The 14,026-nt window shown below is 45.9% G+C and overlaps 1 protein-coding gene across 4 annotated transcripts in view; it reads left to right on the top strand.

Moving 5' to 3' along the window:
- Positions 1–1,226: 1,226 nt before the first annotated feature.
- The window catches only part of megf11 (multiple EGF-like-domains 11), an 87,057-nt gene continuing 74,257 nt past the window's right edge, over positions 1,227–14,026 (top strand). For 2 of the 4 annotated variants that reach the window (XM_069190561.1, XM_069190558.1), the window contains exon 1: positions 1,228–1,525. The gene's annotated coding sequence lies outside the window, so the exon portion shown is untranslated. Of the gene's footprint in view, positions 1,526–14,026 lie in introns of all 4 variants that reach the window. The other 2 variants (XM_069190559.1, XM_069190560.1) reach the window with 2 other exon arrangements.

Genomic DNA, 14,026 nt, shown 5'->3' with positions numbered 1-14,026 from the left:
TAGCTCCGTAAACGTCGTTCACTTAGAAATCCTGCAGGGCATTTAGAGGCGATCTGAATAGTTATGTGTACAATGCACACTCACATCTATCCGCCAGTGTTTTCTTAATGTTATTCATGCATTGCAAAACCTGTAATTTGTTTACAGAACAAAATTGAGAACCTCTTCATGCTCCGTCCATGGGAACAGCGCCCGGGGCGGGACTACGTGACTGTATATGGGGGGGGCTGGGAGACACCCTCTTCTCGTCGTGTCTGTGTGTTAGTGAAGGTGGAGCGCTGTAACGCCTTTCCCTGTGTGTGTACCTTTCCCCGGTTCGAGTTAATACATGTGTTGTTCAACCCCATTCCAAAACTAAGGTTGCTGCTGGAAGAGGTGTTAGTGGGGCCAGCAGGGGGCGCTCACCCTGCGGTCCATGTGAGTCCTAATGCCCCAGTATAGTGACGGGAATACTATACTGTAAACAGGCGCCGTCCTTCGGATGAGACGTAAAACAGAGGTCCTGACTCTCTGTGGTCATTAAAAATTCCAGGGCATTTCTCGAAAAGAGTAGGGGTGTAACACCGGTGTCCTGGCCAAATTTCCCATTGGCCCTTTTTTTCCAGGAGGTCTCCTATCCAGGTACTGACCAGGCTCACACCTGCTTAGCTTCAGTGGGTTACATTAGCTGCTTAGATCTTAAATTTCCCCAATAAATCACAGAAAATGTGTATACCTCAGGGTGGTAACACATTGTCTCTATTTGTAATTGGCAATGAACTCGCCACTAGCACACACGCCGTGCTTATCTGCCTGTAAACACTACTTATGGCACTGCTCACTACCCTGCACTCTGACCCCAAGCTTCTCTCCCTGTTTGTGTGTCTCGTGGAGAGCAAGCTGGGGTATGCGAAAAGACAAATTCCTAATGCAAGAAATTGTATATGGCCAATAAAGTGATCTTATCTTATCTTATGCTGTCTCTTGACTTTCATAAATAGCACCGAGCACACGAACACCGACACGCTTCTTCTTTATCTATGATTCACTTCAATGTGCCAACGTTTAATGAAACTTTTATTTTGTGAGGAGTGCTGTAATACCGTACACGATTATTTTAAAAAGCAGTATGTCCTCAGGTGAAACATTCTGCCGATATATGGAACGTGTACACAATCCCCGATCTAGCGCACACTTCCGGCAACAGCAGTTTAACGCTGGGCACGAGCCAGTCGCACGCCGGCGCCTGTGACGTCAAAGGTGTTTAAAATGGGCCGCGCTCCGACCCGCGTTCAGAGGAGTCGCGAGGAGCTCGAGGCGAGGAGGTTTACCAGGGAAGACGGACATCACAAACATCACACGTCTGCCTTCGGAACAACCGACAAACAAAAGCTATAGGAGTTCGCCCTGTTAAACAAATTCAGGATTTTCTTACAGCTCGCACATACCAGATTGGACCTGCCAAACCGGGGTCGCTGTATGATAATACGTTATCCAGACTTTACGGTGTCAGCTATAGGAAGAGATGCTGAACGACTTCTGCTAGGTATGTTATCGCTTGTTTGATGTGTTAAATTAAGTTTACAGGTCTTGCTAATACAAGCCCCGTTTAATGCTGTATTCTGCATTTTGCTGTCAGAAAGCTTCCGCAATCACAGGTGCTTCAGTAAAACCGCTGTGTCTCCGAGTTGTGAGGAGCGTTTCTTGTACGGCAGCAGTGTGAGTAGCGGTGTTGTGTTATTTGTGTAGTGTTGTGCTGTCCAGTTTCCGAAAGACGGTATTTCTGACTCTCTCAGCACTTGCCGCGGGAAGCCTTAACATAGTGAAAAATAAACCCCGTAGCGATAACCGCTTCATATAAGAACAATCGTTAGGTCAGAATGTGAAGAGAATGGTATTTTTAAACGAGTACGAAATGCACGGGTGCCAGATGAGAATGAGCGTGGAAGAGGACGAAGTTGTTGCGAAACCCACTCCCGACGGTTCGGTTCGGGTGGGACAGAGGTTCTAGTTTCGCTGATTTCCCAGGACACGTATTAAAAGGGTGGTAACACCTCAAACTAATTTAGTTAACATACCGCAAAACCCGAGATTTGGGCGAAAGTACAGCACCTTTGATGTGTTAACCACTGAATTAGGAAAAATACGTCGTTTAGCACGTCTTACATAAACGTTTCCTGTAGTGGCTCTTCGCACTGTTCTCCGGTGATTTGAATTCGTTTAAACTTGATGATACTTGTCTTTCAAATATTGCCAGCGTCCTGTACAACACGGCGCACTGTCATGCACTGCGCGCCAATTGCGTCGAAATGATTGCGAAGCGCGTGTCTTTACTTGTGAGTAAACACTAGTGAGTGGAGGTCCAGTAAGTGTGCGAATTAGAGGAAACTAACAAAAACCGCAGCTGCCTGGCCGTGTGATGTCCGACACCCCCGGATTCACCGCCCAGTATCCAGACAGACGGTATCGCTACACAGGGGTGTGTGCCCGACAGACAGGACAGCGTCGATATCCCGGCTGTGGCGGTGCTCTGAGTCACTGTTACGGTCCAAGCACCGCAAAGCGAGGTCGGGTGTAGCCGAATTATACCGACGAGCACGCTATAGCACTAGACCTGCACAGCCGTGACTGGGCTTTAACCGCATAAAAAGGACTCTAACACTCTTGTAAAATTAACGTCAATTGATGAGGTCACATGTGTGTCCTATCTTACCAGCTTCAATGGTCTTTTGGAAATTGCGGTAATGTGTTTGTTTTCCCCCCAGTACACAGTGCTTTAGCTGATCAGTGTGAATACTTTTACTCTCGATGACAGCGGGGATCGCTCGCAGTTAACACTAATGTTGTTTTTAAGTCGTAAAAGGTGTCCGCTTTGAATGTTGACTGAACTCTTGTTCTAGAACTCTACCGGTTCTTGAGGTAGTCTTTCAAGCTCAGTTACCGCGAGTCCTCAAGAGTTATAACACTCGTGTTATAAGGTGGGTTGTGGGTGCAGGATATACACTAATCGCAGTGTCCTAACGGAGATGCTGGGCGAGCTCCCTAGACTGACGTTAAAACCGAAGGACCGTTCTCTTTCAAAAGGCTGGGATTCCGCGGGGGACTTGCCAATTCTTCTAATTGATACATCATGGGCGTTATAAATAATTTTATTGTACTGCGCAGTGTCAGGGAACTGATTTCCCTGGTGTCATCATTAAGCACAGAAAAATGCACAGGATTATTTTAAACCACTCTTCAGATCTGCGCTCACTGTTACTCGCAATTTAGATAACAGTAGCGTCTCTGCGATCAAAACGCAGAGGGTTACCTTCACGCCTTCGTTTCTAATACACAGGGAGATACAGAGGGCGTCCCTCCAATACCTCCATAGACTTTTACTAAGTTTCTTTCAATATGGTTGTCTCCTTTCCCCCGTCTTTGATCCAAAGCATATGTCTGGTGTTTCCGAAGTACTTCAGCTTCATTCGCTCCAGCGACAATGAACGTTGTGTCGTGCAGGGCTAGGAGCCAGTCGATAGGAAAGCGATGTGGGGTCTCCGACTGAGCTGGACCGGAGGGTCTCTGTTTTCTGTGGTGAGGTGAGCTGTCTGCCCTTCACGAGGGGGGTAGGCGAATGGAATCGCTATTGATCTGCCGTTGTCATTAGGAAAGCGCGCGACAGCGGAGTGGAAGAGCACGGTGGCGGGTGGCGGCCTTGGTGTTCGCCGCTAGATGGCTCCCTTGAGCAAGAAAGATGAAGCCGGCTCAGACGGCTGGTGCTGAGGCTGTTGTCTGTTGTGTTATATCATTGACGTGTTAATTCTATAAATCTTTTTTATATTAAAAGAAGATTTAAATGCATGGGGAGACTATTCGATCTTGACAAGCTCTCGCAGGTGAAGAATTAGCACTTGGCATGGTTATTCTTCTAATGACTAATTCTTCTAATGACTTATTAACTGATTTCTCGGCTCATGGAGAGTAAGCTGGGATATGCAAAAAGATAATTCCTAATGCAAGAAATTGTAAAGGGTTAATAAAGTGAGATTATTATTATTATTATTATTATTATTATTATTATTATTATTATTATTATTATTATTATTAACAATTGGTCCTAATATTAAGTACATGAGCCAAGTAGCTTTGTCTTGTTTGTGTTTTGTTATCGGGGATCTTTGGTTTCTAGTAGCTAATCGAACTTTTATTAATTGTATACTCTAATGTGTCTACATATATGACCATGTAAAATGTGTTTTAAAAAACCTGTTTATTGTTTTCTGATTTCTAGGCCCTTAGACATTCCTTTTCTCCTTTCTCAGTGTTTCCACCTGTACCCCGATGTTACTTACAGAATATAATAAGCACTCTAACCAACACCAGCAGAAGACAAATATCCTTTCGTTCAGCATTTATTTAAGAATATTTATTTTAGTTTGATCCTATGCCTCAGACAATTGGAGGTGATACAGACTGGTCCCCAGTGTCTGTTGCTGTTTAGTATATGGAGTAAACCCTTTACTGCACATTGGGTGTCTTTAGAGGAGAAGCACGTCTTTTGAAAATTAAATGCCGTATAATTTTCTGAGAGCTGATCCATGGCTTTTAAAATCCTTTTTTTTAGACCACACCATCGGAGAAACCCCACTGGGGAAACTCAGATGGAGAAAGAGAATCTAGAATCGTTCACAAATTTGCCAGCTAAGCGTCCACCACATACTCCTGATGAGTTTGGGGAAATGAGCAGCTTCACTGGTTCATCAGTCTGGTGTTAGTACTGTCCATCGTTAATGACCCTTTTCTCGAATAGAGACGTTTGGACTTTGCCATGGGTACGGCTGTGAGCTCAGTGGTATTCCTTACTATCTGAGGTAGCTAAGCGGTGGTGATGTTAGTGATCGTGCTGCAGTGTTTCCGTGTGAATAGGAGGAGGATGAGAGTTCCTCTGGCTCGTCGTGTTTGAGGACCCTGTACGGTTGCCTTTCCCAGCGTGGCCTGTGGTAGGCCAGCAGGGCAGCGGTTGTCTTGTCTGATCCAGCAGGGCTCCAGCCTGCCTCCTTCATGCTTCAGCGTCGCCGGGCAGTACCCGGGGCCCAGCTGCAGCATGCTGGCGCGCGTGTCCCGAGGCTGTTTGTTTTCCTTCCCGTGACGCGGAATTGATGAATTTGGCCAGGGTGTCACCAGCAGGTGGCATTGTACGGGCAGGCCACCGAGGCCCTTCCGAATGCCCGGAAGAGTGGTCAGGCTGGGCTAACTGGGAGCCTCGTTCGGCCGGGCGTGACCCGGCCGGGAGGAGACGCTGGGCACTGTGCCCCGCTCGAGGAGCAGCGCGGCGTGTCGCCTGGAAGGCGCGTGCGCGAGGCCCTCTCGGGGAAGTGCTGGGCACAGTCCTCATGCGTGGCTTTGGAATCGTTAACCGAACTGTAGCGGTCTGTCACTGGGGCATTCGTCATAACTGCACTTTGGCAATACAGCAAAGCAGCTTTTGTTTCTGGTCCGAAGACCTAAGCTTTTAGTATAATTAAAACAGCTTTCTTTTTTTTTTTCTGAAGATGCCCGTCACTCAGCTTTCTGTATGAGTAATTGTAAAATCCCCAAAGGTAGAATCTAAAACATTATGCTTGAGATGCACAAATGCTTTCATTTACTAATTATCGGAAACGAACTCTTGAGTTCTTATTGTTCTAGTCTTACTGTGATGTCGTCTGTAGGGTAGTTGGCCGTTTTTTTTTAAAAAAAAAAACATTTTTTTGAGGTCTGCTAGCAATCTGCACAATTTAAAGGCATGTGGACCATAGGTGCCAGGGACCTTTGGAAACCACAGGTACTGTAGTTAAAGCAGGTCCTGCCTGGGATCGCACTGCAGCGACTCGGGGAAGCAGCTGGGCGCAGGCAGACGCGTTTCAGACCTCCGTCTGCGGCAGAACTGCTCCGGAGCCGCTGTGCTCGGGCTGCCCTCTTCTCTCCCCTTCCTTTGTGAAAGTTACCTGAGCCGTCTGCGCATCTCCTTCAAGGGTAAAAGGAGCCGCTTGCTCATTCCGCGGGATGTTTCCCTGCCCAGTTTCTGTGGTTTACAGTCTAGTAAACCCTTTCAATCGGAAATCCGAATGTTTGGTTGGATCAATAAATTTAATTAGTGTTGATTAATGATGGAGAGCTGGCTGCAGAATGCAGTCATTACAATTTCCAAGGACACAATGTATTGGCGTTCTGGCATGTTTCAATTTCTATTGCAAAGGAATGTGCGCTGTACCCAGTACTGCAATTCATATTCTGTTTGTGTGCTAGGATATTTATGTATTTATATGTGCGTCTATGTCCTTTACTCTGGAAATGACATAGAACAGTCAATACTGCATTAGGATTCAGACCTTTCCTACAGAAAGGCACGCCTGGCTCTACAATAACGTATTTATGAATGTGAAAACAGCTCTTGTTTGTTTAATGTAGATGGTTTACAAAATGAATAGTGTGAAGAGTGTTTTCTTATTCAGTGTTCCACCAAGCTTTGTTACACTGGACACGTTACATTTCATTTCATGCAGGAATTTCTAGAAATCAGAGCCAGACACTGGCTTTGTGGCTGGAGTACCCAGCAGGACAGCAGGTAAGTTAATGTAATATCTCAAGAACTGAGGGAGAGGATATTAGTGTCAGCGGTACCATGCGGTGCCTTTTTGTTTTTCCAGCGGGCGTGAATGAATATGTAGCTGAGTAGGGTGAGCCGAGTCTATGGTGAACAAGAGCTGCAAGAAACAAATCGCAGAGATAAAATACAGCACAAGTCCATTAACTCCAGGTGCCCCCCGGCTCTGGCTCTTTGATTTATTCAGCAGCGGGGTGAGGGCAGGGGACGCGGCGAAGGAGCAGATGAAAGACTCGAAAGTGCCTCTGCGAGGGGCTGCGACTGGATGGGTCGCGGCGAAAGCACAAAAGGAAACGCAACCCCGTGAATGCCTGCCCCGGGGCGAGCGCCGCCTTAATGTGCCGGGGAGCGGGACGAGCTCCGCTCGGGCTGTCCCCTGACGCCCCGCTCCGCTCCCGGGGGGCGCTGCGGCCGGGCAGGGCGCACTCGCTCCCGACAATGGAAGGACCGAGCTCTTGTGCTCTCTCAGGGAGGCGTGAAGCCCTGCATTATGAAAGCTCCGGTGCCCTCCAAGACCAGCGTCTCCGCTGGCGACGCAGGTCCACGCTGGTGACTGTTCTTTCAAAAGAGTCCAGGATCTACCCCCCCCCCCCCCCCCAAACCTCCTCCTCCAGGAAACCTGGGCATCCCGGCGCAGACCCGCACCTCACGAGAGGCGAGGGACGCACGACCACAATAAAAAAACAACACTTTGCAATTCATTTCCCATTAAATCCTTGGCTTGTTTTGCGCCTGTAATTAAAAACGAATTCCAGAGTGAAAAATGAGAAGAGGCCACCACCGGCTCTGTTCTGAAAAATAACATTAGTTCACTCCTTCAAGCAGCGCCATCGCGATCGATTATTTGGTCGTAACCGTTTACGACATGGGTTTCAAAAATACAAGTCTGTCGTCTTACGCTCCTTTGAAGTTTTCTTTTATGGCTTGAAGATGGGCGATAACATCGGAGAAAGCGGTTTTCTCTTGCTGGTGATTCTGTGCAAAAACCCCTTTTGTGAGATTTGTCAATAAATATGGGAGCATGACTGTCAAGGGAGAATTTATCTTGTTTCTCGCTACTCTGGTGTGATCACTGAAAGACTTTCTTTAAACCAGTGTACTTGTGTATACTCCAGTCAATAACTGCGTTATTGAATGCAACTTTCATGCATAGAGCCGATAAATCTTTTTTTCCATACTTATATGTTTGGCATAGAAGGTCAATCAGATTTCTAATGCTTTTTCTTAAAAAAAAAAATTACAGAAATTTAAACAGGACAGCATCTGTCCAGCATCCAGTTTTTGGAGATGAGCTAATATTCTCATTGTCTGGCAAGAGCAGATTTCTGTTCTGAAGGCTTCGTCGAACAACCTGATGAAGTGGTGTCTCATTCTGCATCTTGCGCTTCAGAATAAATATTCTGATAGACGGCAGCTATTACAGTTAAGTAGTGCAGCCAGTTCTGTGTTGCACAGATGCCTTGGAGCCAGGGCGACCACATTAGCCAAAATTAATGAAATATGAAATCACAAAGTAGCAGCACTTTCATACTCAAGACCTTTTCAGCTTTTTTGGCAACTGTCCTTATTTACATTTTGTTTTCTGTTGCAGAGCTCTGAATTTAAAGCAACTTGTGTTTTTCTTTCTCCTTTCTTCCAGCCAGTGAACATTATACAGGCGCTCTCTTGGTACCTTGGTGTGCTTTTTCTGCCCTGTTCATCTGCACATCAGTTTCAAGATCAGATGCTTCTCCTTTATTCTTCAGAAGACTCCTCCTTCCCTAGGGAAACCTGCTCTTTGAAAGAGCCATTCTTGGATGTTCTTCCTCCTCATCTTTTTCTTCTTCAAATCAATAAATAAAAAGAAGGCCTGTATTTGCATTCGTTAGTGAAATCGCTGCTCAAAAGTCAGATGTGAAATCTGTGAGAATAGAGGAGTTTAACAGATGGAAGAAAAGAGGGAAAGTCTCAAAAGCATTAAAGCTCATTTTCCTAATGCTCATTGTCATAATTTGTTTGGGTTGCTGATGCTTGAAATTCCACATGGTCAGGCCTCGCATCTCACTATAGACAGGCAGTGTGCAGATGGAGGTTGTTTTCTCCCTTTTTTGGAGTGTGGTAGCATGATGATTAGTGCAGCTTCCTTTATTCCTCTGGAGGCCATGATCCATTTATAGGATTCCATCTGGGAGTTGGGAACCTGTCTGTGCGGAGTTTGCACGTTCTGCCTTCAAATGGGATATTGCCAAGCGCTTCTGCTTCCTCCCACCTCACAGATCCTGGCATCCTGTTCAGGGATAAAGCAGTCTTGGAGTCCCGCACTGTGCCCCCGTTTCAATTGGGGTATGTCCTGGTTTTTCCCGACTCTCACAAGAATAAGTGGTTTTCTGATGAGGGAGGAGTGCTCTTCTTTCTTAAGTTTTTTTTTAATAGTGCTTCAGATCTAAATCAATTGTTTTAGATGGGCCACCCTCACAAAGCTCAGATCTCAATTGTAGAATACGGGCATATGTTCCCTTTTCTGGGAAACAGTAGGACAACATCACATGGACAATCTCAGCATAGTCAGCTAATGATGAGACATTGATCTGAACTGGACTTGTAGGACACCTGTACTCCAAACAAAAGCCTTTACTGCTTTAGACACTTGGGAGTCAATGTTTAAGACAAACGAGAAAGTACCATCAAAAATGTGGTGGTTGTATTCTGAAGTCAGTACTTCAGAATTTCCGTGTGTAGGAATCTTGTAAAATGTGTGAGCTTCTATCCAGTAGTTGGAAATTTAAAACACCTCTAAGGTCTATTGCTATAATGTCCAAATTCTTGTTGGACCATTTTTTTTAGCACAGCACCTGTGTGTCTGGTTTCGAATACAGAGTGACTGACTCTGAAGGGTCATTTCCTCACTCCTCCATGTTTGTAGCCGAGTGAGCTACAGGTGCTGCTCTGTTGGTGGAGCTTGTGATGAAAGTTCGTCCAGACTATAGTGTTCCTGCAAAAAGAAATACTGTTGAAGCACATTCAATGGCACTTACACACTGTATATTTGCAGCCAAGTATCCTCCTGACTTATCCTCCTGATCAGCATCGGTGATTATTATGCATCGGACACCCTCTTGAAGGGTGACTTACTACATATGCAATTAACCTGAAGCATTATTTATACCTTAATTTTGGAATTACCATGTACATCCGCATAAAAACAAAATCTGCTGGCTGACACCGTTCGGAGCTGCTGTAGGAGGAGAAGAAGTGGTTATAGTAGTGAAATCCTCCGCACTGAATTGCAGAATCCAATTCCTTGCTAAGCCGCCGTCCCCAGAGGGTGTGTGGGAATGCCAGGATGGAGACTGCCAAGTTCGGGGATGACTGGCCTGGCGGTGGGGTATCTGCTCTTTAACGCCTTCGTCAGTTCTCCTCTGGTCCGGCTTCATGGCAGAGCGGTTCTCATGGGGATTCTGTGACTTTCCGCAAATACTGCTGACGTGCTCGCTCCCATCTGCCAATTCTCGTCAGAGGAGTATTAACATAAACGCCTGGTCTCGGGGCCGCCTCCTTCCTGCCTGTCCGTCCCCGAGGAAAAGCAAAAACACAAAACGAGACGGGTTTTTTTCTGTAGCGAGGCCTGAATCCGTGACAGGTGCTGAGTACAAAAAAGTGGTTACAAATTAGCTTATGTTTGATGAATTCAATGGCACAAATGCGTGTCAGGGATGGTAATACCTTCGCTTGCCCCATCTTCTTTTACATTAGCATCCCTGGAGACTAGTAATAGGAGGTGATTCTGTGCCTCGCTATATCTGCAAAACTGCATTCTCCAAAAAGTGCAAATTACTTAGTGACTCCTACTAACCCCCCAATGCACATCTGTATTCTTTGTCTAAGCTACAGTCCCATCGGTTATCTTAATGTGTGCACTTTTACTGGGCGTCTTATTCAGCTGCGCTTTATCACAGAAACCCTTGGAAAGCCACGTGCACATTGAATGCGAGTTGGAAACAGCAGGGAGCACAAGTTCTAGTTCACCACAGTGTTAGGCGGGGTAATAAATCGGAACCAAAGCAGCCCAGAAGGAGCTGGCAGAAGCTACAGAGCACGAATTCGAGTCTTGTGGACAAGAGGGTCTCACTTGTGTCCACTGAAGATCCAGAAATGTGCAACCGTGTGTTCTCATATTCCAATACTGTAGGTGCCTGGCTGTCTGTGTATGGAAAGAGTTTACTGGAGGTGGAGAGGTTAGAATAGATCTAGGGCAGTTGTCATTTATTCACTGAAGCTGGTTTGGCGGTTTCAAAGCCTTAAGCGCTTTGCAATCCAAAGTCTTTCTCTGGGTGCAAATTGGAAAGCTACTTTAGGTGAAATGTAGAGATTTTGTTACGTAGACAAAACAAGCAACCCCTTTTCCAAGTGGATTTACTCACTGGAGGAAAATCCTGCCAAATCTCCCTCTCGCTTTTCTGTTAATATTTTGCTATTAAGCGTTAAACTGCTCACTTAACAGCTAAGCTCTGGTCTCTGGCGCTCCATGCAATGGAACTTAATTTCACAAATAAACTCTGCCGGGGACATGTGCTGGGGATCAATAGGATGGAAATAGCTTCTGGTTTTCCCCCAAGTGTTGCAATGGATTACTGTACTTAGTTTTCCAGTAATATAAACCCCTTTTTTCCTTTTAAAGAGAACATTAAAAGTGTTTTCAGAACTAGAGCTAGCAGGACTGGTCACAGAGGAGGGATCTTGGAGAGTCTTTAGTACTTGAAGTCCTAAGTGACTCCACACTTTGGGGAAAAAAAGAAAGTGTAAATGTTAAACAAGAAAGATAGCTTACACTAAAAGCCAAACTACCCATCTAAAATAAGCCCTAGCCCTTAAATAAAACGGCGTTTGCTGCTCATTTATTAGTTTAAATAAAAAAGAGGATGCTTGCTTTCTTCTCCCTCCCTTCGTCTGGATGGCCCGCTGTTGAAATAGATCCACACTTCACGTACTGTATCCATCACCGTCCTGCCCTGTTGTGGGAGTTCACTGCAGATTGGACCCACAGCTCCTGCTGTGGCTCTGTGAAGCTGCATTGCCGATGACTGACGCCCACCTCCCTCCCCATGCAAAGAAGCTTCAGTGTCTGATGGCATTTCACATTATTGATAAAGTCATGTGTGCATCCCCGCATTAGCGGGCTAGCTTATTCAGCAAGAGTGTGGTAGCAATAATCAATAGATCCCAGTCAGGGCTGTAAATTAAACGGAGTTTGAGTTGCACCTGGGATTTGACAACTGGTGTATAACTGAATGCTCTGAGGTTCGACTCATGCATTATGCAGCAGACAGTGACCAATTCAGGCTGGCTAGATCTTTATAGTGATGTGAGCACAGGGCCTTCCCATTTGTGGCTAAAGAAGGGTAGGAAGGGATCTGAGGAAGACCAGCCGGCTGTTGCGCTGCAGCAGAAAAAACCTTTGGACCTGTGAGAGGTAAGAGCTCGGAGGTGAGGCCACATCTTTCTGTTTGTGTTGGTTGGTGCAGTTTTGGTCTGAGTCAGGTCAGGCCAAGGGCAGTAACTGGGAAGGTGAATCACAGCTTGAATAAATGAAAAAAGTAGGGCATGCTTTTCTCAGAGGGATACAGGTGTTTGACCACTCTAAACCAGCTGTTACAGGAGAAATGACTGAAAGTTTGGAATCGCGGTTGTCTGTGCTGCACTTCGCTCAGGAGCAGGACTTGTTTAAGACCTTGTAAGTCTTAATTCAGTCAACCAATTGCTCTCGACGTTATTCAGTTAAAGAAGCCATTAATCAGATTATCGACAAAGTTATTCTTCTGAATTCCTTGTGAATTTCTAGTATTGGCTTTGTGTAAAAACGGTTACTGTGATTAATGTCTGGTATCTGTTTAAATGGAAAGATTGTTTCAAAGCATATTTTAATTTTAGTAAGTTAATGAGACATAAGTCTTCATTACGAGGAGTTTGTAAGCGGTGCGTGATCTTAGTGGAGACAGCATGTCTGTGTGAGCGTGTATTGTAACACAGAGCAATTGTGAAAGCTAGAATAATATCATCCCAACTTTTTATATAAAGGTGTTGATATTTAACGGTTGTTTTAATTAAGTTGTAATTTAATTGGTTATTATCATACAGTTCAGTGACAGCGGGAGTCTATTAATTAGCGATTCTGGTAATGACTTATTTTTTTGCCTTCTTTAATAGACGTCTCATAATCGCCTGCTCTGTTTTGTTCCGGGCGTCTGCTCCGCTCCCTTCTGATGTGCTTTGTTGCCGGCCCGGCTGTAACATGCACGCCTGACAGGCTCAGTGTCGTGTGCTCGTGTATCAAGACACGCAGAAGGTCTCTGCGGGAGGGAGAGAATCAGGCGCTGAGCCCGGGTTCCCTCTGGCTGTGCTCTCGAGACAAGTGCGCTTCCTGTCCCCTCAAGGACAAAGGGGTGAGGTCGGGGGCTCCCCCTGCAATGGGAGTCACGCCTGCGGAGCAGCGATCGGCTCTCTGTGGGAATGCCCACGTTACACCTCGCTCGGTGCCACGCCGCTGGGCTAGTGCCCGTGGCACGTGCCCATCACATCGCGCGCGGTTTAGAAGTCATGGGCGCCTGGTTCCAAACGCCAAGGCCCCGTGTGAGCACCGCTTGCCTTGTCCATGCCCTGCTCCTCGGCAGAGAGTGGCGAGACCATGTCAACGCTCCGACGAGGATACGGGCGTCTCCTGTGGGGTGGTGGAGCTCCTGCTGGGAGGCGGAGCCCAAGGACAGGTCACTTCTCAGACAGGCACTCAGTGGGCCCATCAGCATTCCAGGCTATTGCCAGAACTTATTTTAGTCGTTAATGGCAGCAACTAATTATTCTCAATTCTGACTGTGATGGGGGGTCACGAGAGGTTAATAAGCTATAAAAAGGGATAAATCAGCCCGAGGTTTTTCTGTCGGGGCAGTCAGGGGTGGAGGTGTAATAAGTATAGAGGCAGTTGCATTCAAATGTCTTCTCACTGTCTCCTGATGTGTGTTGTCACATCCCCGTGAATATAACATCACACTGATTAGCCTGTTTTGTACCTTTGATCCTGAAAGGAGAAAGAAAAAAATCTGCTAAATTACTTTTTATACACACTGCCTTTGCTAATGGTGGCCTTGACAAGACTACTTGCATATTTTGATATTAAGTAGATTTGTCTTGTCTGCTTCTGTGAAATTTACTGATAGGAGGTTTGACATATTATTTGTATTATAAATTGTGATTTATTCTGTGTGACCTGGGATGAACCAGACTTCTGAAAAAAAAATGTGATTGCATGTAAATGTTGGTGCATCTGTGCAGTATACTTTCTGTTTTCTTTAGTTTTAAACCTTAAAGGATATTAAAAGGGCGTCCTTTTAAAGCTGGCAGGATTGGTCTTCTTTTACAGGCGGTCATCACCAGCTATACGGTACAGGC

The sequence above is a fragment of the Lepisosteus oculatus genome, chromosome 5, assembly GCF_040954835.1.
Source record: "Lepisosteus oculatus isolate fLepOcu1 chromosome 5, fLepOcu1.hap2, whole genome shotgun sequence".
Lineage (NCBI taxonomy): Eukaryota > Metazoa > Chordata > Actinopteri > Semionotiformes > Lepisosteidae > Lepisosteus > Lepisosteus oculatus.
Note: the sequence above shows the minus strand (reverse complement) of the source record. Positions and strands in the feature narration are given on the sequence as shown.